Source organism: Heptranchias perlo, chromosome 2 (assembly GCF_035084215.1).
Source record: "Heptranchias perlo isolate sHepPer1 chromosome 2, sHepPer1.hap1, whole genome shotgun sequence".
In the NCBI taxonomy this organism is placed as follows: Eukaryota; Metazoa; Chordata; class Chondrichthyes; order Hexanchiformes; family Hexanchidae; genus Heptranchias; species Heptranchias perlo.
In genome coordinates, this window is record NC_090326.1 from 71,228,209 (window position 1) to 71,255,747 (window position 27,539).

Sequence of the window (27,539 nt, forward strand, 5' to 3'; positions counted from 1 at the left end):
GTGTGAGGCAAAGGAGGAGATTGCGGGGGCTCTGACACATATATTCAGAACCTCTCTGGCCACAGGGGATGTGCCAGAGGACTGGAGAACCGCTAATGTAATACCATTATTCAAGAAGGGGAGTAGGGAAAAACCGGGGAACTACAGGCCAGTGAGCCTAACATCAGTGGTAGGAAAATTATTGGAAAAAATTCTGAAGGACAAATTAGTCTCCACTTGGAGAAGCAAGGATTAATCAGGGATAGTCAACATGGCTTTGTCAAGGGAAGATCATGTCTGACTAATTTGATTCAATTTTTTGAGGGGGTGACTAGGCGTGTGGATGAGGGTAACGCAGTGGATGTGGTATACATGGATTTCAGTAAGGCCTTCGATAAAGTCCCCCACAGGAGACTGGTCAAGAAGGTACGAGCCCATGGAATCCAGGGTGCCTTGGCACTTTGGATACAAAAATGGCTTAGTGGCAGAAGGCAGAGGGTGATGGTCGAAGGTTGTTTTTGTGACTGGAAGCCTGTGGCCAGTGGGGTACCACAGGGATCGGTGCTGGGTCCCTTGATGTTTGTGGTCTACATTAATGACTTGGATATGAATGTAAAAGGTATGATCAGTAAGTTCGCTGATGATACAAAGATTGGTAGGGTGGTAAATAGTGAGGAGGATAGCCTCAGTCTGCAGGACGATATAGATGGGTTGGTCAGATGGGCGGAACAGTGGCAAATGGAATTTAACCCGGAAAAGTGCGAGGTGATGCACTTTGGAGGGACTAACAAGGCAAGGGAATACACAATGAATGGGAGGACCCTAGGCAAGACAGAGGGTCAGAGGGATCTTGGTGTGCAAGTTCACAGATCCCTGAAGGCGGCGGAACAGGTAGATAAGGTGGTAAAGAAGGCATATGGGATACTTGCCTTTATTAGCCGAGGCATAGAATATAAGAGCAAGGAGGTTATGATGGAGCTGTATAAAACACTGGTTAGGCCACAGCTGGAGTACTGTGTGCAGTTCTGGTCGCCACACTACAGGAAGGATGTGATCGCTTTGGAGAGGGTGCAGAGGAGATTCACCAGGATGTTACCAGGGCTGGAGCGCTTCAGCTATGAAGAGAGACTGGGAAGATTGGGTTTGTTTTCCTTGGAGCAGAGGAGGCTGAGGGGGGACATGATTGAGGTGTACAAAATTATGAGGGGCACAGATAGGATGGATACTAAGGAGCTTTTTCCCTTCGTTGAGGGTTCTATAACAAGGGGACATAGATTCAAGGTAGAAGGCGGGAGGTTTAGAGGGGATTTGAGAAAGAACTTTTTCACCCTGAGGGTGGTTGGAGTCTGGAACTCACTGCCTGAAAGGGTTGTGGAGGCAGGAACCCTCACAACATTCAAGAAGCATTTGGATGAGCACTTGAAATGCCATAGCATACAAGGCTACGGACCAAATGCTGGAATATGGGATTAGAGTAGACAGGGCTGATGGCCGGCGCGGACACGATGGGCCGAAGGGCCTCTATCCGTGCTGTATGACTCTATGACTCTATGACTCTATGACATTTAGGACTGAGATAAGGAGGAATTTCTTTACTCAGAGTGTTGTGAATCTTTGGAATTCTCTACCCCAGAGGGCTGTGGATGCTCAGTCGTTGAGTATATTCAAGGCTGAGATCGATAGATTTTTAGACTCTAGGGGAATCAAAGGATATGGGGATCGGGCGGGAAAGTGCAGTTGAGGTCTAAGATCAGCCATCATCTGATTGACTGGTGGAGCAGGCCTGAGGGGCCATATGGCCTACTCCTGCTCCTATTTCTTATGCTCTTATGAAGCACTTTCGGACATTCTGAGGGCTTGAAATGCACTTTATAAATGCAAATCTTTCTTTACTACCTACTGAAAACAGCCTCACTGAAGGGAAAGGAGCGAAATCATTGTGCAATACTGCTGCTTTATACTGGAACATTCAAGCCAAAAATCATGCTGGTACAAGTATGAATTCAGAGTTTAAATCCCAGTACAAGTACATGAACGTATCCAAATGAAGCAACCAAGTTTTAGTGAGAGAGAACCCTGACATTTGAACTGAGTATTTGGTCATTAAGAGTTTGGAGCTGGAGTTTGAATGACAATAATTGATCATAAAAGAAAAATCGAAGTGGGAAATAGTGTCCAGCAGACAGCGTTACTTTAGCGCAATCATGGGGCTGGAATTTGGCCACAAGCCAACATTCCCTAATAGTTATGGTGCAACACCACAAATATTCCTTTAAAAATAAATTAAGGGATTTCAAACAGTCAGAAAAAAACTGGCATTTAATCCACACTCGTCATATTTTTCAGAAACGTCTCAGTGCTTAACCTTCAATCAGTTACTTAGAAGTGACTGTTGTTATGCAGGCAAACTTAAGAAAACAGCAGGCAAGTATTAAAACGTTACAATTTATTATTAAAGCTCAACATAGGCTGGAGTTAAACTTCTCTGCTTCCTTTAAGTGCTTAACTACATGAGCTATCAGGCACTTAGAAAGAATCTATCTTCTTTAAAACAAAAATAAAAATGCAATAAGGATATAAGAAACCATAAATTCATTTGACCTTGCTGTGTGGTATTTTACTGTTGAAACAGCCTGCGTGCCTTTCAATTTCCTTCTCGTCTGGCCAAGGCTATTACTGGAAATAGGTACAGCTGCCGATTCTGTACTGCTCAGATATTGGCAAGTGGTTTCTTCGTGTCTCGTCTGCAGCATATAGTAATGAATGGAAACAGAGCGCCACATGGATACAAATTACATCCTCATTTTCATAGATATATTGGTAGCACCGGTATATAATCAGATCAATCTGCCCTTTGAAAACTAAAGTTCTTTCAAACATTCAAGTTACACACTTTTCTATCACAAACATCCTCTGCAAATATTCCCTGTAAATTTCTATTGCTAGGTCGGCTGAAGCCCATTCACACGTAGCTCTGATGTACGTAAATCTCTGTTACATGTGGGATTTCCTCATGTCCTGGTTTCCTTACAATATGCCAGTCCAGTTTGACGCATCCATCCTGGCTTACTGCACATAGCAAGGTTCTCAATGTACTACAAAACGGAATTAGAGAAGTGTACAGTAACAGTGCATTTCTTAATTCCCTAACTATTGTATAGTTTACTCTGCAAATAACAAACACCAGCTTGCCATACAAAGGGTTCATTATATCCTTAGATTTGGTTGCTATGGTAATTTTTATTTTTACAGCCACTATTTCTGCCTGCAACATGTGGAACAATTAAATCTCTCTGCACTCCCTAATGCTGTTGCCTCGCTCAAGCAAGTCCCTAATGCTGCTTCTCTCCAAGTGAATCCCTTAGTGGAGCCTCTCTGTCCCCGATTGAATCCCTTAATGTTGCTGCTACCCCCCGCCCCCACAATGAGTCCTCCATGCTACTCCCTCTATCCAAATGTGTCCCTTTCGCTCCAAGAATCTCCGATTTTGATGCTTCGCTCCAAGTGAGTCCTGATGCTATCTCTGAATCCCCAATGCTGCCGCTCTTCCCTTCCCTGTGCCCAAGTCCTTAAAGATGCTGCCCTCCACCCCCTTACTGAGTCCCTGATACTGCCTCTTTTCCCGAGCACTCGGAGCTGTTGTTGTCTCTCCTCGAGTGAATTCCCGCCGATGCCTCTCTGCCCCCAAAAGAGTCTGATTCGGCTGCCTCTCTCGAAAGGCGTCCCCAGTGCTCCTGTCTCCGAGTCTGAATGCTTTAGGCTTTGCAAACAGATGAGATGCAGATCGAGGCACCATCTCCGCTGATGCTATCCCATTCCATATTAAAAGGTAACCAATGACAGATCTGTGGTAGTTTGAATCAAAATTATATTTCTGTGGCTCACTGGGGAACTCCAGCACTCCCTAAACTATTTTAATATTGCATTAATACCCGTACTAGTAGTACCAGTTACTGACGCGCTGCTCACGCACAAAAATAAATTCACTGCAATGGCCAGTTTGAAGGCCGCTATCTTGAGTTCATCCCGGCAAGTTTAATTGCGGATTGCCAGCTGCTCGAAACCCATGTGTCGGAAGCCGGTGCTAATAGTATAGGTCTTGGCAGAATACAAAAAAGTAATGTGACGAATTCAATCACTAATCAGGAAAAAAACTGATTTGCTGTAAATGGGTAATTAGTTTGTTATAAATGTGCAGTTATTACATAGAGATACAATACACTCAATTCAGTATATTCAAATATGAGCGTAATTGATATGGATTCATAAGTGGGTTCATAGTAAGTAGTGTCAATAATAGTAAATTAAAATTAACTAAAGTTGTAATCTTGGAACAGCTTGGATTCTGGTACAAAATATTATTGGTTCTTAAAGATCCAGAGCACCCTATAATGGCAAGTAAGTAAATGCACCACCTGGTGTGATCATTAGCCACAGAAAGCAAAAAGGTTCCAGGATGAGATGGCAGTAAAGATGGTATAATTAGCCTTAATCAACAATAGCAACAACTTGCACTTAATTAGTTCCCCAGGTCCTTTTTAGGGGATCAGCGAACACTGAACAGGAGCGGGAAAAGAAGTTACGTGAGGGTGTTTGAAAGTGGAGAGAGAAGTGGCAAAGTGAAGAGATTTCGGAAGAGAATTCAAGTATGCAGGGGTAATCAAGGCATAACTTTGTAACTACAGCTCTACTCAATAGTACAGCACCCACTGAGGCGTGGCAGGTGCATTGGGGTAATTATAGCCCTTATTACCTCCCAAACTGGGAATCAAAGTACTGGCAAGATCTGCAGCTTCGTCAAACTGAGATTCGAGAACGCAAATTGGATTTGGTAAACAGCAATCTTTGAGGTATAGAAAATGTGACTATAAGGAGCTGCGTTCTGCAGTGTTAAAGATCTGGCGACCACCAGAATGGCTAAACAAACTTGACACATGGTGAAAAATAAAAAATGGTTTAATTTGCCAGTTCATGAATCATTCCCGCATTTAATTTCTAAATTACTTCATTTTGAAACTATAAAAAGTCCTTATTTAATTAAGGTCACATGTTATAATAAGCTCAGCCCCTTCCAATTTTCTGCTCTTATGCCTTCAACCCTGAAGAAAGGAAGGAAGTGATGCTGGGATGTAGATCCATGGGTCGCTGCAGCCTTCCATTAACTTGCCCAACTGGCTATTCTTCATGTGTAAGCCTGGACAGCAAATGCCATTGGACTATTTGTCCATAGGGATCAACAACAGCAATCTTGTTACTCACACAAATGGAATTGAAACGTTTTAAGAATAAAGTATAAATGTCTGGATGTTGATTGTGCTTTGCAGCACTTATGCTTCACTGCTCTCCAGAAGTCTGTTTTAGTCATCCATACTTGGATTACAGTTTTGATGGCTAGTTTTTAAAATGAATTGGTGCTGAAGCAAGGCCTCAAGGTTCACTTACATCACCTGTAACAGTTTATCATGATGAATGGTAATTCACTAATCTTACTTACAAGGTAAAGTAATTCTTCAAAAATTAAAAAGGTACTGACATGGCAGCGTTTATATCCAGTTTCGTTTGAAATGTTTTCGCAAGAAAAGTTGTAAAATAACTATTATTTTAAAACATCACACTACACTTTATCTAATTTGTAATAAATCCATTAAAAATATTTGGAGTAACTTTCAAAATGGTCAGGAGTGTAATAGTGGCAGTATCGGATTGGCTGCCTGTCATAGATATTTCTTTCCATTGAAGTCAATTCAAACGCTGTTGTTGCACTCAAAATTACAAGGAAATTTCTGGCCATTATGTCCTAGTAGTATTAAGACTTTTCATTTAATTGCTTAAATGCTGAAGTGCTAAAGTTGATCGTTTGCCTGACTATATGGAGAAGGGGAAGAAACAATAAAAGATTGGAATGCTTTTTTTTAAGATTCTCACTGTCTCTTCCACCAAAACCACCCCTTCCTCTCTGAGGTTACATTTAGCAGCAATTTTACTTCACAACAGCACTAAAGCTGTGGTGTTAATCTGGAGTCAGGACCCAACTTGACTCCAGAATGAAGCAAAGTGAACGACCTTGGATGAGGGAACTCTCACTCTGCTTTGCTCCAAGTCAGCTTGAGCCCCGATTCCAGATTTACACTACAACCTTTAAGTGTTGTTTGCCTTTCAGATTTGCTTAGTTCCATTTCTCTGCAACTTATATTTACACTGGTGCCTGTCAAATACAATAAACGCGCAAAATTCAAACTTTCCCCCCACCCCATCTAATGCCTCGGTGTTGGGCCTCAGCTTTGCACAGCTAAAACATAAAATAAACAATCTGTTCTCTGTGGGACAAACTCTGTCCATCAGTGAAAGATTCTGTGCAACTCCCTGATCTTCGTGGGAATTATTATGAATGCCAAAACTCAAAATAATCACGGGCATCTCATGTAAATTTTTTTTTAAATTGAGAAACAGAAGTGATGGACAAGGCCCACATAACTTCGGGTTTAAAAGGCTGGCTGCAGATTGTAGGAAGGCGACTAAGTTGTTCCATTAGTTCTGAGATACCAGAGGGCTCCTCTAGTATCAAAACTACTGGGGTGCACAGTTACTGAATACCAGCAAAAAAGAGCAATAGATCATAATACTCACAGCTCCCGATGGGGATTGTGAGTAGCAAAAAAAATGAAGTGCAGTGGAACAGCTTCACTCCCAAGAGGATTCTCGCATTATTCCTACTGAATAAAACAATTCACCAAAGAGGCTCACACACAAGGAGGACAAATCACATGGGTAAAAAGTTGCTAAGATTCCATCAGGAGCTGTCCAGATCAGATCCTGAGCTAATCTGTTAAAGGGGCAATACCTAGCCATTCAGCGAGCTCCATTGTCCAAAAGTTACAGCATAACCAGGTAAGCTTAAAGTGGGGAGAAAGGATTGTAAAGAGATCAGTATCCCAGAGGTTTACAGAGAAATGAAGGTCCGAGGGGAGCAGTGGAGGGAAGCGCCTATGATAATCAGAAATTAAGGAGGAACCACCTGAGAAAAATCATAAAGGGAGCACCAGTGAGAAGTTAAGGCAAAAGAGAATTAAATATTAAATGGGAACAGAAGAGATGGGAGGTCATGAGGTGTGTTTGCTGCAGAATGTTTATGAATGAGAAAGCAAGGTTTATCAGCGAGGTGAAGAGATGCAAAAATTGTCGATTGATCAATAAACCAAAAGAAAAGGATACGGTTTGAGAGAGAAAGGTACAGGAACTTACAAAATCAGACAAAAGCGAGGGGATTTTTGATGGTGAATGCATAGTACTAGACTCCTCAGGCCATCTCAGGCCAGTGAAATGTCCAAACTATCACCAGAGCTTGAGCGTGAACCATCAAGGATTATAGCTGCGGATTAGCAAAATCAGGGACACAGTTTACTTGAATCAGCGACAAGTGCTGAGGGCAGCGAAGGAAATGGGAACAGTGGATGGATTAACGTTGGTAAAAATAATGAGAAAGCTATCAATGAAATTATAACAAAAAGATAGCACGTTCTGACTATTACTGCAGAAGGAAACCAAGGCCCCGATATTTACTTGGAGACGGGAGGGAACGGGGGCACCAGTCAGCTGTCGGGAAACACGGAAATATGGGAAAGGCGGAGATCCTGCCAAATTTAACGGCAGGACCCCATTAGAATTTTTTTTACTCCATTTCCCGCCCGGCAGCCAGCCAGATTGAGAGGCTGGTCACTGCCAGGCATGAAAGCCTGCTGTAGAAGGCTGCAGCCGGGGACCAGAGAGGAAGGAGGGAGAGATCATTGGGGGGGTGGGGGGGGGTGGGAAGAGACCTTGCGGTGGGGTGCTGAGAGATCGCGAGATGAGGGTGGAAAAAGAGAGATGGGGAGGGGGGGAAGAAAGTTCTGGGTAATAGAGTTCGCAGGGGGGTTATGAGAGTTTCCGATGGGGGGGGAAAGAGAGATTTCTGGGGTGGGGGGGAGAGATTGTGGGGGGGAGGGGTTGTGGGTGGGAGAGAGATCGCACGGGGGCGGGGGGGGAAGAGATCGCGGGGGGTGGAGATCGGGCGGAGGTCTGGAGATCGCGGGGGGGTTCTGAAGATCGCTGGGGCTCAGAGGACATTGCAGGGGGAAGACATCATGGGGAGGAAGACAACGCTGGGGGGGGATGCGCCAGCTGATCGGGGCAGGTTAGCTTGAGGGGCTGGCGGGGTGCACTCTGCTCCTGGCTGCCAAAATCTGAGGCACGGAGCCACATTAACATATCATAATTACTGACCCACCTCTCAATAACAGGTTACTCGCCCGACCCCCAACCCGTCCCGGTTAAACCAGAAGTGGCCGCGTTCGCAGCGGGTTGGGGTCGGGTTTCCCAATTTTAAGAAATTAATCCAGTGCCCCCATCCCTTACCAATGTGCTACCCATCCTGGGGGGATTAAAATTCCCCCCAAAGTTTCAGGAGAAGAGGCAGATGGGGAAAAAAAGGACAGCTTAGACTAAGATAAGTCTACAAGTTACAGGGAAATGGTAGGAAGTCAGGAACTACGTGTAGCTGGGTATTCTGCGGTAAGTGACTCACCTCCTCACTCCCCAAAGCCTTTCCACCATCTACAAGGCACAAGTCAGGAGTGTGATGGAATACTCTCCACTTGCTTGGATGAGTGCAGCTCCAACAACACTCAAGAAGCTCGACACCATCCAGGACAAAGCAGCCCGCTTGATTGGCACCCAATCCACCACCCTAAACATTAACTCCCTTCACCACCGGCGCACAGTGGCTGCAGTGTGTACCATCCACAGGATGCACTGCAGCAACTCATCAAGGCTTCTTCGACAGCACCTCCCAAACCCGCGATCTCCACCACCTAGAAGGACAAGGGCAGCAGGCACATGGGAACAACACCACCTGCACGTTCCCCTCCAAGTCACACACCATCCCGACTTGGAAATATATCGCCGTTCCTTCATCGTCGCTGGGTCAAAATCCTGGAACTCCCTACCTAACAGCACTGTGGGAGAACCGTCACCACACGGACTGCAGCGGTTCAAGAAGGCGGCTCACCACCACCTTCTCAAGGGCAATTAGGAATGGGCAATAAATGCTGGCCTTGCCAGCGACGCCCACATCCCATGAACGAATAAAAAAAAAGAACAACACAAAACAGAGGATGGATATGTGTTTAAAATTCAGGGATAGAGTGTTGAGAAAAGATAGAGTGGACAGAGAAGGAGACTGTGCAGCTCAATATGTCAGGGACATCTGGGCAATAAATGAACCTGATCCTGTGGCAGATGCAACTTTCAAAACAAACTATTCTGTTTGGACATCTCAAATAAAAACCTATCCATGCTTACACTAGGGATCTACTACAGACAATCAGATCAGCATATGAAGGCCAATTTGCTCTATGAAGAAATAGGAAGCGTATGTGAGAATAGGAGAGTTATGTTAATGGTGGACTTAAATCAAACAAATATAAACTAGGAAAACCCAAATGGTTTAGAGTCAATGTAATGCATGATTGTTTCATGGCCCATGCATCAAGGAAGCCAGGAGAGGCTGTACTCATCTTGGCCTGTTATTTGCTAATCACCCAGACAATGTACAGGAAATAGAAGTTGTAATACCACAGAATGATCTGGAAGTCAATCTGGGGGGTAGGACCCAAGTTCAGAAGTCAAGTATATCACTTTAAAAGGGTGACTTAATTCAATTAAATAAATGAACAGCTAAAGAAATGGATTGGAGTTAGGTTGCCCATTGAATATTCAGTAGAGGACAAGTTAATCAGCTTTAAAGGAATAATACTGAGCAAGCAGGATAAATACATTCCCAAAGGTGACCCCAAATGGATTGATAAACAAATTAAAAGTGAAATAAAGAGGAAAAAAGACCTGCACAAATCCTATGCGGAGAAAGGAGAAGGAGTTCACGGGGATGAATATAAGAAACATAGTAAAAGGGCGATCACAAGGGCAAAGAACATTAGAAATAGGAGCAGGAGTAGGCCATATGGCCCCTCGAGTCTGCTCCGCCATTCAATAAGATCATGGCTGATCTTCTACCTCAACTCCACTTTCCCGCCCGATCCCCATATTTCTTGATTCCTTTAGTGTCCAAAAATCAATCGATACTCAATGACTGAGCATTCACAGCCCTCTGGAGTAGAGCATTCCAAAGATTCACAACCCTCTGAGTGAAGAAATGTTTGCTCATCTCGGTCCTAAATGGCCGGTTCCTTATCTTGAGATTATGACCCCTTGTTCTAGACTCTCCAGCCAGGGGAAACAACCTCTCAGCATCTACTTTGTCAAACCCTCTAATAATTTTACACGTTTCAATGAGATTACCTCTCAGAGTAATATTCTCCAGAGGATATAGGCCCATTCTACTCAATATCTCCTCATAGGACAACCCTCTTATCCCAAGAATCAAGCTAGTAAACCTCGGTTACACCCCCTCTAAGGCAAACATATCCCTCCTTAGGTAAGGAGACTAAAATTGTACACAGTACTCCAGGTGTGGTCTCACCAGAGCCCTATATAATTGCAGCAAGACCTCCTTACTCCAACCCCCTTGCAATAAAGGCTAACATACCATTTGCCTTCCCAATTGCTTACTGTACCTGTATGTTAACTTTCTGTGATTTGTGTACAAGGACACCCAAATCCCTCTGAACACCAACATTTCTTAGTCAGAAAAAATATTCTGCATATTCTTAGCAGAAAAAATATTCTACTTTTCTATTCTTCCTACCAAAGTGGATAATTTCACCTTTCCCCACATTACACTCCCTCTGCCACCTTCTCGCCCACTCACTTAACCTGTCTATATCCCTTTGCACCCTCTTTGCACCCTCCCCACAGCTTACTTTCCCACCTAGCTTTGTATCATCAGCAAACTTGGATACATTACACTTGGTCTCCTCATCTAAGAGAGAAATTACAAAGAATTTACAGTACAGAAACAGGCCATTTGGCCAGTGTTAATGCTCCACATGAGACTCCTACCACTCTATTTACTTGATCTCATGTTAGATGAGGTGAATCTAGTAAAAATATTGCAGCAGAAACTGAACTCAATCATAAAAAAATCTTTCACTAATACAACAGTAAGAGGGCAGTCAGAGAAGAGGTAAAAACCTTAAAAGACATAAATTGGCTTGCAACTGAAGACAAACACAAACAGTAAATATTTTGAACAATTATTTCCTCCAAGTATTTACAAGGGAGGAGATGAGAAACAAGCCCTTCCCACACAGAGCTAGCCTTAATGAAGTCAAGCACTTCAATATTAATGAGATGGGAGTCCTTGAAAGGCTCAAGAGAGCTTAAATGAAATTCAGTATCAACAGATGCAAACTGATAACACTATGAAAGGAGAATAAACATGGGAACTATAAACCAAAATTGTGTTAGTCTAAAGATACAGAACAGAAGAATTTGGAGGTACTACCAGCCTGGTCTCAGTGGTAGCACTCTTGTCTCTGAGTAGGTTGTGGGTTCAAGCCCCAGTCCCGATACTTGACCACATAATCGAGGCTGACACTTCAGTGCAGTACTGAGGGAGTGTTACACTGTGGGAGGTGCCCGATCAGGTACATGTAAAAAATCTCATGGCATTTTCCAAAAAAGAGCAGAAAAATTCTAGTGTCCTGGCCAACATTTATCCCTAAAAAAAAGTAAATTATCTGGCCATTTATCTAATTTGTGGGACCTTGCTGTGCAGAAATTGGCTGCCATGTTTCCCTACAGTGACTACACTTCAAAAGTACTTCATTGACTGCAAAGTACTTTGGGATATCCTAAGGTCGTGATGGAGCTATATAAATGCAAGTTCGTTCTTTCTTATTGGTAGACAGACTGTTGAAACAGGTTGCAGAGTTTGCGATGGCAGTAAATAAGGTAGATAGGATCTTTGGATGGATAATACATGAAACACAACATAACTGACAGGATCTGATAGTGAATTTGAACTGAATTGGTTTATCCCCATCTGGCGTACCGTGTGCAGTTCTGGTTACAGGAAGGACATCATGGCACTGGAAAAGAAGCAGTGATACCTGCCTGATATCTGGGGCATGATTTTTACCTGGAGTAGGGAAGAGAGTGGGGTGGGGGGGGTGGGGTGAGGGGGTAGATTTTTGCACGGGAAATGGGGAAGTGAAGTGAAGTGAGCATGCGGAATCTGCAATCGCAACTTAATTGAAGCTGATTATTTTTTCTTCCCGGTTTTGCATCTCCAAGCTGTGCAGCAGGCATATTGCACATCCGCATGGTGGGATCTGTAGTTCACTATTTAAAGAGCCAATGCAAAAATGGATTTTGGAAGAGAAAGGAGGAAATGAAGCAGTGGATTTCAAGAGCGCAAAGGCAGCACCCAGATTCACAGATGGTTCCCTTGAAGTACTGTTGGGTGCAGTGAGGACCAGGAGGGAAATAATTTACCCCAGCGATGAGAGGAAGAAACCTGGTTCTGCCACCAAGAAGGTGTGGCTGGAGATGCTGAGGAAGTGAGCAGCAGGAGCATTGTGCCCAGGTCTTGGCTGCAGTGCAAGAAGCAGTTTAATGACCTAATCAGGTCATGAAAATCGAGTACAGTTGCTGATTCACCCACATTCTGTGGTGTACAACACCCCTCCTCTTACTCTGTCTTGCCAAGGGTACTCCATCACAACACTCCTCACACCACATCTCACCTGTTGCCCCCCCCTCCCTTAACCAGTACCCAAAATGCTGCCTCCTCTCCCGATGGCCGAGTCTACCCCTGCACAGGTGCAGATGGAGCAGTCTTTGGCGGGGCCCAAAAACTGGGCTCCAAAACCCAGAGCTCGTAGGCATCTCAGAAGTCAGGGCAGGTATCTGAGCAACCTGCCACTACCTCTGCTGAAGCCACAGGGGATGCACCATGTAGAAGCAGTAGGAAGTGTAAGTTCAAGAAATTGTAGTTCACCAAGGGTATGCACAAGGGTCTTTGATTAAAAGTTATGTTGTGAAGTTTCCTTTTTTAATATTGGCACATTAAATTTATTGATTAACACCAAGGTTTGGCTATTATTGCATCCCGAGTGTTAAGTCGCCCTTTCATTTGCATCATGATGAATGCCAATACATGTTGATACCCATTGGCCGGATAAGCAGCGGGTATATGCGTGGTTAAAGGACTGTTTTGTGCACAGGATGGTGAGGGGGGGGGGGGGTGCTGGGCTTGGTGGTTGTAGCAGCAAGCCGGAGTATTTCATGGTCTCTTTTTTGACAACTGTTACCAAGAAAATCTGTGAGATATGAGGGCATCCCTGGCATCAAGGGCCAGCAATGTGCACAGCTGGTCTGGCGATGGGTGCCACATCTTCATATACCTCCTCCTCCTCTTCTTCAATGTTGTGCGTCAGCAGAGGATGATTGACGAATGCTTTCGTCCTCCTCCACCTCTAAATCTCTCTAATGCGCTATGTAGTGCAGCACACCGCTATTATTCTGGACATCCTCGCTGGTGAGTACTGAAGGGAGCCTCCAGACCTATCCATGCACCTGAAGCGCATCTTCAACATACCGGTGGCTTGCTCAATGACACACCTGGTAGTTATGCGGTCTGGTTGTAGCACTCTTGTGCCTCATTGATGGGATTCCTCACAGGTGTCATGGTTTGACATTGATGGAGTGAAACCTCTTTCGGTTGATGAAAACCCCTGACTCATGTGGTGGTCCTTGGATTGCCATGTTTGTGCTATCAATTGTACCCCTCACCTGTGGGAAGCCAGCCAGAAAGACAAAACTGACTGCTCATTCATTCTGGCTATTGTCATCGTGGGGGAAGTTCACATAAGTGGATGTCCTGGCAAATGATCCATCTATCACCGGTCGTATACATTTATGTGCAGACAACTGACACACCCTGGAGATGTCTCTGGTGGTGCACTGGAAGGAGCCAAAGGCAAAGAAATTGAGGGCAGTAGTGACTTTTACTGCGCCGGGCAATGTGCGGCCACCTGCCGGCTCAATCTGAGCCTGCATAGGCACTGCTCTTCAGATAGATCCAGGAAGCTCAGCCTCTGCCTGTAGACCCTCTCACATGGGTAGTGCCTCCTGTGACCTCGGCCCCTCTGTTGCTCCCCACTTAGCTGTTCTCCACTCTTCTCCACACAGCTCTTCTCTCTGCTGTTCTCCAGGTCCTTGTTGCGCCCCTCTCTCTCGTGCACCTGCCGATCCCAACACAGCCCGACGTGGCTGCCATTGATGGTCATTTTCCTCCTCCTCAGATGTCCTCTCGAATACATCCATTGCACCCCCCCCCATCCTGATCTTGTCAGTTTGAGAGGCTCCAAAGTTTTGCAAAAGCTGTCTCAACATAAGAACGCTCAGCCAAAAGTTTACCTGAGAGAACTGAGACACCAGCTGCAATAACTGAGCTTTTATTCAGATGGGACAATCACAGGTTTAAATTCCCAAATTAACTGTGGCTGAATCTCGCCTTAATTTCACTGGCGAGATTCAGAAGCCCCGGGACACCCGTGCTGGAAACGTAAAATTAGAAGTTGTGTCAGACTCAATTAAAAAACCTACCTCAACTACGAACGAACTTAATTGCCCTGCTATCGACCCGCCTGCCACCACTAATTGCAGATGCGATCACGGCGATTCGATTCTGCATACGCATCCAAATATGCCCACTTTAAACCCAGAAAATTAGGCACGTCAGAGCCGGGTTGTGGTCACAATCCAATAAATTACAATTTTCACCTCCCACCCGACTCCAACCCACCCGTTTTTGGGTTTTAAAATACCCCCCTAACATAAGACACCTCTGCTGCAAGGATAGATTAAGAAGCAGAGTTCGTGTACACTAGGGAAGACTTGAGAGAGGATTTTATTGAGGTTTTCAAGGCTATTAATAAGTTGAACCCTGAGAAACTGTTTACAATTCGTCCTGAGAATGACAACGAGGGGGCATGGGATGAAGCTGAGACAAGGGAAGGTTAGCGGCAGTGACTGCTGAAGATTCTTGAGCGGAGCAGGCCTGGTGTCTGAAAAATCACCTGAGCCAATATGGGGCAGGATGTCTTTCATTTGTCCTTGGGGCAATGCCCAGAAATTGGTACATTTTGCTCCCATTTTCCACTTGGAAAACGGACGCAATGAGGACCAATTTCACCCGCAGTTTCTTCCGTTACATCACTAACTCTTCAATTTTACAATGTTTTTAGTGAATGCACAGGAATCTCAGGTTTCCAAACCTACACCAGAGTGCAAGTATAAAAGCTACTAAACAGCTTTGGTGCCTATAAAGTATTCACTAATAAAACTTTATTGTTTCCTTAAAGCTGCATTTTTCCCTTGTCAATCAATTTTAGGTTAGTGTCATAAAAGTTACACAGCCAATGGTCCTATACCCACAGTCTAACTTAGGAGTAGCACTGGAAACAATTTTAAAAAATATATTGAAGGTCAGGTGTCTCAAGCATTTGACTCTGGCTGTTGCTGGGAGCACAGAAGACATGGAAAAATTGTATTGCCAAGTCACATGCACTCTCCAGCAACCCTGGTTCAGAAAATGGTCAAATTTACACTTAAACTACTGCAAAGAAAAGAGAACGTTTCAGAAGACCAAAGTGCCTGGGAAAAATTGGGAGATCTACTGGCCAGAGAAGTGGTATTTTTATTCCAAGTCCTTCCTCACTCTCCATTTGAAAAATGTACTGCTATAAACACTCTGATTTTTTTTTAGAACATTAATATCTTGAATTTCCAGGGGGTTTCTTCCGATCTCCTGTCGTAACTTCGACAGAACCCCCATTTCTGCTGTTTCTCCGGGGTTTCCGCAACCTGTCGTCAAAGTTAGAGTGGGAAATCAGAAGAACCCCCAGAATCTTTCCCCCAGATCTTTATCCAAACGGATCCAACAAATCATCTCTCGTTCTCCTTGCTAGGTATCTCACTGATGCCACCAATAATGAGCTGTCCAGAATGGTTCCGTTCACAGCAATGGGGCTGTGTATCCAGTGGTAGCAATCTTTCCTGGAGAGGATAGCTCCAGATTGTTCTCAAGCCAGTCTGAAGTTGTGGTCCCTATTACATTCAGTGGAGCTTTTTTTTATTTGTTCATGGGATGTGGGAATCGCTGGCAATTGCCCATCCCTAATATGCTGCTTTGGATCCCTCCTTGTCAGCGATGTCACGAAGCAGCCTAGCAATGGAAGGATAACTTTATCGAATGGATCACAGTATAGTGCACCTCAGGGTAAGTGTGGGATCGGAGGGGGTCCCCTTCATTTGCCTGGCACTGGCGGTTTGCCACCATTGGAGCAAATGTGGTGGCAAATCTTCAGGGGGGTCCAGGCCAAAGCTCTCCACATCTTCCGCTGGGTTGACTGATATGCCTGGTCTCTCCTTCAGAGAAGAGAAGTGACCTGGACTGTCCTATAAGACTTAGCTGATTCTTAATGCCCACTGAAGTGACCTAGCAAGACACTAAATAGCTACAGAATACGGCTGCAAGAGAAATACTGGACAGACCTATTGGCAATAGCCCAGGATTCAGATCCGGACAAAACTCAGGCAATCCCAGCCCAGTTGACCCTGCAACATCATCCTCACTAACATCTGGGGACTGGTGCCCAGGTTGGGGAGAACTGCCCTACAGACTAGTCAAGCAATGTCCCAGACTCCTTCATCATAATAAGTTCCATGGATATATTCAGTTCTGTCCCTGCGAGTACTCAATAGTGACTCCCATTAAGTTTCACGACTTCAGGTCAAACTTGCTGAACACCATCTACCACCCCTCCAACTGACAAATCAGTGTTGTTGGAGGAAGCACTGGGCACTGGATGGGGGACCCACCTGGAAATCCATTGCTAACCCATTGTGGGAGCAACGTCATCACAAGGATTGCAGCAGTTCAAGGAGAAGGGCCCTTCTGCCTTCTCAGAGCAACGATGGGCAATAAATGCAGTTTTTCCAGCATCGCCCACAACCCAAAAACAAATGTTTTAAAAAACATCTAAATATATTCTAAATTTAAATGAGGCACTTTTTAAAAAATAAGATCATTAGCAATAAAACATATTTATTTCTTACACTGGAGTTTCTGCTGTTGCAATTTAGCTCTGCCCACAGAGATCCCAGAGAACAACTTGAATGTGTGAGCTGCAAATCACTGTTTAACGCAGCGTCTTTGTGGTTTCAGGATTTTTCAACCAGAGAAAAACTATTCTAAAAAAAATTTCAGCTTCTGAACTGCCACATTGGCCATTTGGGAAAGCTCATACTGCACCAGATGCTGTAACTGCTTCATTATAAGCTATTGTGATATGGCTAACTAACAATAAAAGGAATGTCAACAAACATGACCATTGACACAATGATGTCATCCTGCCACCAGCTGCAATAGCCCACATTTCTGTTTACAGACCTGGTAAAGTTAAACACAGTCGTTTTACCAGGATGGCCAGGTCCTTTAACAAAATGGCTGATCTCCAACATAACTGCAATCTTGTCATGATTAACACATTAGGCTGTGTAGAACTAAGATGCCATCACTTATTTCAATTTTATGCAGCAAAGTACTTACAGCTCAAAGAAGTAGTTTTAAATGGAGGACTTTTGAAGAAAATATTTATTTTGATTCATACCATTGATCCCAACAAACAATAGTGAAGACCAACTTTTAAATAATACAGCATTACATGGCAATAGGATTTTACAGAAGAGTTCTCTTGGTGTCCTGGTCAACATTTATCCCTCAACCACCACTACCAAAACAGGTCAACTGTTCATTTATCTCTTTGCTGCTTAAGGGTTCTTCCTGTGCCACAATGATTGCCATGTTTACTTACATAACAACAGTGACTGTACTTTAGAAAGTAATTCATTGGTTGTGAAGCACTTTGGGACATCCTGAGCGCATGAAAGGCATTATATAAATGCAATTTCTTGCTTTCTTTTTTATTTCTCCAATCACTTCCTCATCTCTTTTCTCTTACAATAACTTGCACTTCTATTGTGCCTTTAATGTAAAAAAAAATCCAAAATGCTTCACAGAGGCGTAAGGGAAAAAATGTATGCCGAACCAAAGAAGGAGATATTATGAGCGGCGATAAAAATGCTTGGTTAAAGTGTGGGGTAGATTTTAACGGAGGAAAGAGAGATGGAAGGTTTAGGGAGGGAATTCCAGAGCATGGGGCCTAGGTGACTAATGTTACAGTTGCCAATGGTGGGGCAAAGGGAGGGAAACATGCATAAGAGGCCAGAGTTTATCTTGAGGACAGTTAATCTGCTGTGCCTGACCTCTACTCCTCCCAACACCTCACCCTGCGCACCTCCCATCTGATCATCCACCACTTCTTAGTCCAAACTTTCACTGCATTATGCCCTCCTGCCATCACTAAACATCTCATGCATGAGACCCACCACTTGCTCTTTCAACCCCATCTCATCCTAGCACTTGTAGCTTCTCCATTTCAGTCTCATCATCGCCAACATCACCAATCTGACACTATCTTCTGGCTCGGTTCCTAAATCCTTCAAAACTACTGTCTTCACTCCCCTCCTCAAAGAACAACTTTTAATCTCTCCACTCTCACCAATTATTGCCCCATCTACAACCCTCCCTTTCTTGCTCATGATCTAGAATCCCACTATTCCCTGTTTGAAGCCCTCCAGTCAGGTTTCTGCTCCATCCACACCACTGGTCAAACACACCAATGACATCTTATGTGACTGCAACTCGCTTCTTCAAAGATCACTCCTTCACTGTCTACCACCGAGGCACTACTCTCTCCTGGTTCATTCTTATCTGTGGCGTTGTCAAAACTTTACTGTCACAAATGGCTTCTTCTCCCATGCCCTCATGGTCACCTATGGTATATTGCAGGGTTCCATCCTTGGCTCCCTCCCCTTTATCCTTCACATGCCACTCCATGGTGACATCATTCAGAACTTTGGAGTCAATTTCCATATGTACCCTGACAACACTCACCCCTACATCTCGGTCTCCTCCACTGGCCCCATAGCTACTTCCATTCTCTCCAACTGCCTTTCTGACATTAAGACCTGCATGATCCATAATTTCCTCCACATTAAATGTTGGCAAAAGTGAAACTACTCTCTGCAACTCCCATAAATGCCTATGCATTCCCCTTGGCTGCTACTTCAGGTTGAACCCAGAAGTATAGATCTTTGGAGCACACTTAAACCTCAGGTATGGCTTCCTCCACCACATCTCATCAATCACCAGGACCACTTTCTTTCATCGTCAAAATATCATGTCTCTGTCATCAAAACTCTCATTTATGCCTTTCTTACCTTGAGGCTTGATTTCTCCAACATTCTATTCGATGGGCTTCTGACTCTCACCTTCCACAGACAACAAGCCAATCAGAAGGCTGCAGCTCGTGCCCACGCCAAAATCTGTATACCTATTACCCCAATCCTTGCTAACCTCCACTGGCTCCTCATGCCCCAGAAAATCAACTTAAAGATCCTCACCTTCAAATCACTCTAAGGACTTATCCCGACCCAAATTCATGATTTCCTCCAGCTGAATGTCCCAGCATATTTTCTGGTCTCTAGTACCAGCTCACTTCTTGTTCAGCGCTAGATTCAATGGCTACCATGTCCCCACTCTCTGAAACCACCTCCCTCAGCATATTCACCTTGCACCTCCCTCCCTGCTTCAAAAGACTGCTAAAGATCCTTCACTTTGACTGTGCTTTCACCCTCTCTCCTTCTGCTCCCTCCTGCTTGGTGTCAACTTGTTATTGACTAATGCAAGACTTAATTTCTCAGGAAATGTTTTCACTTCTGCCCCTACCACTCTCTCTTAAATGGCTCCTAAATTCCTTCAGCTATGAGGATAAAGTGTTTAATGACTGCCATCTGAACACTGACAAAAGGCACTGGAGGTGTCAGCCATCGCTTAGTTGGTAGCACTCTGGCCTGAGTCAGAAGGCTGTGGATTCAAATCCCATTCCAGAGACTTGAGCACATAATCTAGACTGACACTTCAGTGCAGTACTGAGGGAATGCTGGCCCATCGGAGGTGCTGTCTTTCGGATAAGATGTTAAACCGAGGCCCCATCTGTCCTCTCAGCTGGACGTAAAAGATCCCATGGCACTATTCGAAGAGCAGGAGAGTTCTTCCCAGTGTCCTGGCCAATATTTACTCCTGAACCAACATCACTAAAAAACAGATTATCTAGTCATTATCTCATTGCTGTTTATGGGACCTTGATGTGTGCAAATTGGCTGCCACCTTTCCTACATTACAACAGTGACTACAAAAGTACTGAATTGGCTGTGAAGCGCTTTGAGACGTCCTGAGGTTGTGAAAGGTGCTATGTAAATGCAAGTTCTTTCTTTGTTCCCTTCTGAGAACTGCAGCCACCCCAAGCCATTGCTGCTGCAAGTGGAACAAAATGGCACGCAGATCTAGGACTTAACTCTCTGACCATGTAGGTGGCTGGAAAACGAGAGCCATCATTGTTTGACTCTTAGTCCAATCCGCATTGAACGTTTTCATGGAATTCAATACTGAGCTACTAGGACCCAGATAAGAGGTACAACAGTTTCAACATTAAGTAAAAAAGATTCTCTTAGAATGATGGCCTATGTTTATATAAGAGATAAGAGAGTTTCATCCAATTGCACACAGTAGCTAAAATGCAACACATTCTGTTGTCTTCTCATTAACTCACAGACACTGCACATTCAAAAGATTCATTGTTGTGCACAGCAATTATGGCAGTCCCTTAATCTTCAAAATCTAAGGTCGCTCTTTTAAAAATTACCAATCCAGGAAAAAGGGAAAGTTAAAAAAATTCTGGATTTTGAAGTCAAAAACTAAATGAACTTTGACATCTATTTCCTAATAAAGAATTCCTCTTAAAGTCATAAAATTGGTAACAATTGACACTGATCTCCAATAAGCCCTTACTTATTACATCCTCACACAGTATGTCATCTGTGGTCAGACATAAATGCTACATCAGCACATTCAAAACTAACACCATGGGCTCTATTTTAGCACCGGCTATCGGGTGCGTTTCCCGCGGGGGGGCTCCGAAAATCGGAGAATCCTGGCGCGGTACCGGAGACCGCCCCGAACCCGCGCACTTCCGGGTTCCCCGCTGACGTGCCAGCATGCGCGCGCAGCCCCCGCTGGTGGGAATCCCGCAGGCAATTAAAGCCAGCGGGATGCCACTTGACAGTATTTAGTTAGGTATTTCAGGTCATTAACTGACCTGATTAAGGGACTATGTGGGATTTTAGAACAAAATGGGACTGTTTCCCACACTGGGGGAAACACTCCCAGGTCGAATGGACGTGTTGCAGCTGTCAGCCTGTGGCAGCTGCAAAGGTCCATTTGACAGGGGGGGGGGGACCCTCACCCATTGCAGGAGGCCACTCCGTCACTTGGGACAAAGTTTGGCCTCCACCACCCTCCTCCTGACAGTCAAAGTCACCAACCTGCACGCTTACCCCGGGGTCCGGAGACATGTACCTACCTTGCGGACCCCCACAGATGTACATCTTGCGGATGGGGGCCGCCGTAGCTGCAGTCATGACCCCCTCAGAGGGCGAACAGCATCACCAGCCTCACCAGCCTCGCCATCCACGCCGTCCACCTCTGACACGTGGAGCTCCACAACAGAGTGTTGTGAAACATCCACCTGTACAGCAGGAGGGAGGGCTACCGCAGAGAGAGATGCGTCGCAGAGGGCACTACCCTTGCCACAGGGTCCACAGACCGAGGCTCAGCCTCCTGGACCTCTCTGAGCAGCAGTGCACACGGAGGCTCAGAGTCACTCGGCATGTAGCCGTGGACATCTGCAGCCTCTTTCATGCCGAGCTGCTCCTGGCTGGCCCGAGCATCATCTTCTTACCTGTCGCTGTCACAGTCACCACCGCCCTCAACAACTTCTCCTCCGCATCCTTCCAGGGTGCAACCGGGGACATCGCCGATGTCTCTCAGCCGTCTACACAAAAGAGCCCTGCAAATACACCTACACCCACTCTGCAGTGCCACAGTGGGTGGCATCAGTGGTGGGTCCTCATAGTGATCCTCAGGAGCGGGCATTATTGCACAAACCAGACAGGATTCGCGAAGACATGGCAGTAGTGGAGCCAATATAATGTGTAATGTGAGTTGTTCTGAAATTCAATATAAGTAACACCCATGACAAACCCTCAAACACCCTTGTGCATCCCCTTCATGCTCACGACACGTTTGCCTTACGCTGCCTACTGCACATATGTGATGCATGCCCTGTGGCTGCAGCACAGGTAGTGGCAGGTTGAGTGAGGCTGGCCATGAAAGAGATGCACGAGAGGGTGAGTATGAGATAGAGCCATGAGATTGTATGAGGATTGGGTTGCGTGGTAGTGGCGGGATGAGTACTGGCGAGGTGAGTAGGTGCAGGTAAGATGAGGATGAGGTTTGTGTGGGTGTGAGGGATGATGTGACAGGGTAGTGTTGGCAGTGCCGAAGGAGATGTGGGGTGGGGGCAGTGCTGTGGCAGACGGAGTGTAGGGGAAAGACTACGTGTACTCACTTTGGCTGACCTACTAATGTCATTGGAGCGCCTCCTGCACTGTATGCAGATGGGCGATATGTTGGTGGTGCTGGTGACCTCCTCTGCCACCTCGAGCCAGGCCTTCCTGGTGGCAGAGGCGGGCCGCTTCCTCCTGCCCGCTGGGTGGAAGATCTCTGTCCTCCCCCTCCTCCTCACCCCATGTATTGATACCTGGAGTGAGGCATCATTAAACTGGGAGCAGCCTTCCCCCTGGGCTGCTCCATGCTGTAATTTTTTCTATTTGTTGCAGCATCTGTCAGTGGAGGACTGCCCCTTTAAATAGAGCGCCTCCAGCTGACAGATCTTACTGCGCATGCGCAGCCCGCCCGACGCACAGATCAGCAGTGGGGAACCCGGAGGACCAGGTAAGTGGATCCAATTAGTGGTTTGTCTGCTACGATCGCGCGGGAAACCCACTAATTTCACCGGGCGCGTTACCCACGCGCCCGATAGCCCCCCCGCTGAGAACTCGCAGCCCTGCTAACATCGGGCCCCATGTATTGCTCCTGGAGGGTATTTGGTTGATCCTCAGGTGGTGAGTGTTCAGATCTGACCAAAATTAGTTTTTGACTTAGTGAAAAAACACTTGTATAATACACTGAAGTATAATTTTAACACACACACAATTATAATCTGTATTGTAAAAGTTCTAGTGACATAAACTAAATTTTTATGTTTTTCACAAAAACTAAATTTAACCATTCAGCCACTGAGACAGGTTTGCCATTCGACCCCAATGGAAACACATGGGCCGGAACTTGCTGGAGCAGAGCATCTCACAGCAAACACTTAGTTAGACATTTTCCTGCACCCAACAACTCGAAAAATGATTGTGTCGTAATTTGCTGGAAGTGCGAGCTGATAACGGTGTGGCAAGGGCAACTGGGCATCTGGGACCTTCGTGAATGGGGACTAACAGTGCCTCTCCTTAACCAATGAGATTTAAGGATTGAGAAAGAAACAGAGGAACAATGGTGATGGTAATAGGGTGAATTATAGTCAAATCAGGTACAGAAAGAGAAATAAAGAGAGGGAAAGAAATATTGGATTAAGAGAGAGTGAAAAAAGGAGACATAAAGGAAAAGTAAGAAAAAAATAAAAATATTTAAAATTTGACACTTTAAAATCTCCGACAACAATTCACTATCTGAAGGAATGAGACTCCACAGTTTAAATTGTTCACTTTCTCTAGACTCGACTATTCCAATGCTCTCCGGGACGGCCTCCCACCTTGCACCATCTGTAAACGTGACCTCATCCAAATCTCTGCTGCTCGTATCCTAACTCGCACCAAGTTCTGTCACCCATCACACTAGTTTCAAAGTTTGCAGATAACACAAAACTCAGGAATGTAGTAAACAATGTGTAGGGTAGTAACAGACTTCAGGAGGACATAGACAGACTGGTGAAATGGGCAGACACATGGCAGATGAAATTTAACGTAGAGAAGTGTGAAGTGATACATTTTGGTAGCAAGAATGAGGAGAGGCAATGTAAACTAAATAGCACAATTTTAAAGGGGGTGCAAGAACAGAGAGACCTGGGGGTGTATGTACACAAATCTTTGAAGATAGCAGGACAAGTTGAGTGGATTGTTAAAAAAGCATTTGGGATCTGGAATAGAAGCGTAGAGCACAAAAGCAAGGAAGTTATGCTGAACCTTTATAAATCACTGGTTAGGCCTCAGCTGGAGTATTGTGTTCAATTCTGGGCACCACACTTTAGGAAGGATATCAAGGCCTTAGAGAGGGTGCAGAAGAGATTTACAGACCAGGGATGAGGGACTTCAGTTATGTGGAGAGACTGGAGTAGTTAGATTGTTCTTCTTAGGACAGAGAAGATTATGGGGAGATTTGATAGAACTGTTCAAAATCATGAATGGTTTTAATAGAGTAAATAAGGAGAAACTGTTTCCAGTGGCAGAAGGGTTAGTAACCAGAGGACACAGATTTAAGGTGATTGGCAAAAGAACCAGAGGCGACATGAGGAAACATTTTTTATAAGCAGAGTTGTGATCTGGAATACACTGCCTGAAAGGTTGGTGGAAGCAGATTCAATAATAACTTCCAAAAGGAAATTGAATAAATATTTGAAAGGGAAAAATTTACAGGGCTATGGGGAAAGAGCAGGTGAGTGGGACTAATCTGATAGCTCTTTCAAAGAGCCGGCACAGGAATAATGGGCCGAATGGCCTCCTTCTGTGCTGTAACATACAAAGATATTCCAGTGCTCGCTGACCTACATTGACTCCCGGTCCAGCAATGCCTCAATTTTAAAATTCTCATCCTAGTTTTCAAATCCCTCCATGGCCTCGCCCCCTCCCTAGCTCTGTAACCTCCTCCAACCATACAACCCTCCGATATCCCTGCACTCCTCCAATTTTGGCCTCTTGCGCATCCCCGATTTTCATTGGTCTCCATCATTGGTGGCCATGCCTTCAGCTGTCTAGGCCCTAAGCTCTGGAATTCCCTCCCTAAACCTCTCCACCTCTCAATCCTCTTTTAAGACGCTCCTTAGAACCTACCTCTTTGCCCAAGCTTTTGGACACCTGTCCTAATATCTCCTTATGTGACTCGGTGTCAAATTTTGTTTGATAACGCTCATGGGATATAAATTCAAGTTGTTGCTACAGTTGTTTTGTAAATGTAATCTAAAATAGATGAGAGAAATGAGAAATAAAAACAGAAAGTGCTCAAAGTACATAACCGATGTGTCAACATCTGCAAAGAGAAAAGACAAAAGTACTTAAAGATCTCTTCATGAAACATTAAGCTGATGAAGCATTTCTGCCTGAAATAGTAACCTGTCTTTTCTTTTTACAGATGCTGACAGACCTCCTGCATATTTTCAGCATATTTTGCATTTCATTTCAGATTTTCAACATTTTTAGTTCTTTCCTTATCGCTCTCTAGAATGGGGAAGAATATGGGCAAAAACTAAGGACTTGGCAGTCAGAGAGTGTAATTTATTTTTAATATTACATTCAAATTGTATTTTAAGCATACATTCTAATAGTTTAGAGCTAATTTTACAGTAATAAAGCTGTTCAATGTCTGGGTAGCTTTCTTTATTACTGTAATCTTGTGTGTAATATTGTATGATTAGAATATTTTAGTGAGCCTATAATATAACTAATTGGTCCATGCTAACTACATGATGCCTCAGTCCAATCAGTATACTAGAGAAAAAAAATTCAATCAATTTTTGGCTGCCAGGATAATTCTCCATTCTCTCCTATCCATTAATCCTTCCTCCCTGGGCATTTTACCCATTCTGACCGTCTGCTGATGCCTCCCAGAGCCATCCAGCTTTATTTCATTCCCTCCCACTCTGTGGGAGTGTTCCAGCTCCCTCCCTAGCAATAGTTTTCAGAGCCTCCCCTCTCACCCTCCCCCCTGTTCCCCAATCTGAGACACAGTGAGGATGTTGCAGCAGACCAGCAAGTGCACATTTTAAGCAGGCAGGCGACCTCGCTGAATGGAGAGACTGGCAGATCAGCTGATTCCCTGAATGTTGATCTTGCGACTTCTAAAAATTAAAATGAAGCACCAGGACTGGCACTCAACTGATCGGCCTGTCTGACCCAGGCTGAGCCTGTGTGCCCTCTTAAAACTCATGCTGCCAGTCGACAGCAGCACCCCTCTATGGCCCAACTTGACGCTGGCAACACTATCCTGGTCCCAAACACAAAGAGGCCAGCATCACAAAAGCTCTCCCTAGTCTTTTATTTTTTGTCTTCAAGCTCAACTGCACTCCCTCCCAATTGCAGGCCATGTTTCCCACCCCATTCACTTCCAACCTCAGGCCCCAATCCTTAATTAGCACACGGCCTTCCTGCTCAGAGTCCCAGTTTCCTGCTCCCACCCAGGCCCATACCCCTTGTTCTCTCTCCATCATGTGTGTTACAACAGTTTTTGGAAGTACCAGTACTGATCAGGGCCACAACTCTGCACCTACCACTCCATCTCAGGCAACACCCTGTAGTCTCCTCCAGCTGTATTCTAGATCAGACCCTTTCCGGCCCATAATAACTTGCATTTATTTAGTGCCTTTAACATAAGGAACATCCCATTGTGCTTCACAAATAGGTATAAGGAAAATGGATGCCAAGCCAAAAAGAAAAAAGTAGAACTGAAAACTTGGTCAAAGAAATGGGTCTTGAGGAGATCTTTGAAAGATAGAGAGAGAGAGAGAGAGAGAGAGGTGGGTCCGTTGGGGATCTCAGAGGCAATGATACAAGGAAGGGAATTGCTGGAGAGCCAATTTCAAGCTCCCTCCCCCCCAACCACAGCCTGAGGCCTCTGCTTCCTCCCATTCCAAGGCCCAGTTCCTCTTACATTTTGTAATGTTACACCTCCTGGACAACCTCTTGCCACTCAGCCTCATTCTCTTCTGACCTGGCTCGGATCCTCACCTTCATGCAGGTACACCTTGGCTCTCACCATGCTGAGTGCAGAAACTTTAAAAAAAACTAAAATTCAGTAAAAGGAGCATGCATGAGATGCATACAAACACAGCAGGAAACATACAAAAAGAGAGGAGATGATGGGAGGACAGTATTAAAGAAAGAGAAAGGAAAAATAGAGTTAAAAATAAAGAGTACAGAAAGAATGAGAGGAAGTGTGTAAGAAGCAGTGAGAAAGAAATGTAGAAGACAAGCAGAAAGACACACCAAGATAGTTACAGATAATTTGTATTTTTTTTTGCTATGAGACATTACTAGTTCTCTGCAACTGTGACAGTGGTGTGTCCTCTCCTTAACCACTCTGCAGCCTTCAACATAGTTGACCATGGTACCCTCCTCCAGTGCTTGTCCTCACTTGGTTCCAGTTTTACCTATCCAATTGAAATCAATGCCTCTCTAACAATGACTTCTCCTCTCACCCCTGTACTGTCACTTTATAGGATCTATCCTTGATCACCGCCTCGTTCTCATCCACATGTTGCCTCTTAGCGACATCATCCACAGCTTTTATATCACACCCAGCTTTACTTTTCTGTTGCTTC

The 27,539-nt window shown here is 44.8% G+C and overlaps 1 protein-coding gene across 4 annotated transcripts in view; it reads right to left on the minus strand.

Annotated features, from left to right (window-relative positions):
• Positions 1–27,539, minus strand: part of rbms3 (RNA binding motif, single stranded interacting protein) — a 1,271,925-nt gene that overhangs the window by 875,741 nt on the left and 368,645 nt on the right. The window lies entirely within an intron of this gene.